General features: G+C 37.1%; 1 pseudogene; it reads right to left on the minus strand.

The window, feature by feature from the left end:
- Positions 1–351: 351 nt before the first annotated feature.
- Positions 352–1,765, minus strand: LOC141515945 (eukaryotic translation initiation factor 2 subunit 3, X-linked pseudogene; annotated as a pseudogene).
- Positions 1,766–2,671: the final 906 nt, after the last annotated feature.

Here is a 2,671-nt window from a genome sequence, read left to right on the forward strand (position 1 = left end):
CAAACAGGTTTTGTTAAATGTACTACAGTGAAGATGTCTTGACTATTGTAAGCATATCTTCATTTCAAACTGCACTGATGCATAAATTAGACATGTGGTATGAGAATGATTAATTTCAGCTAAAATGTGGAACAAATGCACCATTATGCCATTTTTTACATTATTGTAGACACTGACTAGTATTTTAATACCAGAGGTTAAATTTTCATCACAAGAAATAAGAAAACCATCCAGCGTTTACTGAATGTAACGAGCTGTGAAATTAATTCCCCATTATTGCTCTGAAAATATACTCCTAGATTTAAATGGCATCTCTTTCTGCAGTCAAGTAAGGCCTTCAGTGGGAGTTCTTTAGTCATCATCTACTATTGACTTGATGGTCACTCCTCTTCTTATCTGACCCCAGCCAATTAAACACCAGTGTTTCTCAACTCTTCAACTACGGGCAATTTTGTCTCCTATTTCTGTACACGTGGGATTAGTAAGAGCAATCTTGCCTAAACCAGCCTTTACTGCACTGACTCTTCTTCCAGTAGACAAGGAGCCTATATTCAACATGAGCACTTTGTTCTTAGACAATTTTTGCACCTTTGCTGCTCTTTTGTCTCCTTCCGTATGCACACCTAAAAGTCATCTAAGGAGGAAATAGGAAATTTCCAACTCTGTGAAGATTTCAGGCAGTGCTCCAACTGCACCAAAAACCTGTCCCACCATTCTAAGAGCTTGGGACAAAGTTGGATCAATTTTTGTTCCAACACCATTAAGGCCTCCAGGAGCAGCATCCTGAAGATCATCATGTTCTGCAAAAAGTGATGCAATTTTGGAAAAGATTGGCTTACACATGAGTTTTCCTTCACTTTCTTTAAGAAACAATGTCAGGCCTGACCTCCAACTCCTGACCCACCTTTAATACTCCTTTGAGAATACTATCACCAGCCACACCACCCTTAAGGTCTTCAACTTCACAAACAGGCTTATTGATATCAAAAGACTGAATAACATTAAGTCTGGGTTCTGAAGTAAAATCTCATAGGGGTACTGGGATTTTCTTTACTATATATTCACAAATAACTTCAATATTATACTTCAGTTTAGCAGAAATTGGAATAATAGGAGCTCCCTCTGCAACTATACCTTGTACAAATGCAAGGACCTGCTCATATTGTTCCTTAGCCTGACTTTCTTTCACCAAATCAATCTTATTCTGTAGAATCAGAATTTGCTTCAATTTCATGATTTCTATGGCAGCTAGGTGCTCAGAAGTCTGAAACTGAGGACAAGACACATTACCAGCTATTAACAGTAGAGCTGCATCCATGACCACTGCACCATTCAGCATGGTAGCCATCAAAATGTCATGTCCAAGACAATCCACAAAAGAAACATGTCTGACTAATTTGAAGTTTCCTTTAGTTCCTGGAATGTCTGTAGGAAATTCATCTGGTGTGCTACTTCCACAAGATCTATAACATTCTTGCTGAGAACAACTTGGGTCATCGAGTTTGTGAAACTTAACATTAGCAACTTAATGATAATATTTCTTTCCAGTTCATTTTTGAATTGGACAGTGTGAACTCCAGAAATAACTTTTACTACTGTTGACTTTCCATGTGCTACATTGGCCAATTGTACCTATATTGATTGTGGCTTGTCTGCTGACAACTTCATGTGAAAGTGGAGTCAACTTGGTAAAATCCAAGGAGATCAGATTCTGGCATGACAGATGAGGCTGCCCCAGAGTCACTCCTGGCTCATTGTCCGCCATCTTGCCCAGAAAGGAAGTAGGTTTCCCGAGGGGCAATAATTATAACTTGGAATGAGAATGGGATGAACTCTCCCTTAAAATTTAAGGGAATAGCAGAGTGGATTAAAAAACAGAATCCTACAATATGCTGCTTACAAGAAACTCATTGGAAGCAGAGAGATACATTAGAGTAAAGCTAAAAGATTGGAGCAAAATACGTTTTGCTTCAGCTGAAGTGAAAAAAGCAGGGGTAGCAATCCTTACCTCAGACAAAGCAGCTGCAAAAATAGATAGCATTAAAACAGATAAGGAAGAAAACTATCCTCCTAAAAGGTACCATAGACAATAAAGTAAGTTCAATACTAAATATGTATGCACCCAAATGGTAGAGCATCCAAATTCTTAGAGGAGGAGAAGTTGAAAGAGCTACAGGAAAACATAGGTAACAAAACTCTACTAATGGTAGAACTCAACCTCCAACTCTCAGATTTAGATAAATCTAACCATAAAATAAATAGAAGGAAGTTAAGAAGGTAAATGGATTGTTATAAATCTTAGATATGATAGACTTATGGAGGAAACTGAATGGGGGATAGAAAAGAATATACTTTTTTTTTTCCTGCAGTACATGGCACTTACATAAAAATTGACCATGTATTAAGGCATAAAAACCTAATGATCAACTGCAGAAAGACAGAAATAGTGAATACATCTTTCTCAGATCATAATGCAATAAAAATCATATGCAATACTGGGCCAGGGAGATATAGACCCAAAATTAATTGGAAACTAAATAACCTCATTTCATAGAATAAGTGGATCAAACAACAAATTATAGAAAGAATAAATTATTTCATCCTAGATAATGACAATAGTGAAACATACCAAAACCTATGGGATTCACTCAAAGCAACTGTCAAAGGATAC

This window comes from Macrotis lagotis, chromosome 3, assembly GCF_037893015.1.
Source record: "Macrotis lagotis isolate mMagLag1 chromosome 3, bilby.v1.9.chrom.fasta, whole genome shotgun sequence".
Classification (NCBI taxonomy): Eukaryota; Metazoa; Chordata; class Mammalia; order Peramelemorphia; family Peramelidae; genus Macrotis; species Macrotis lagotis.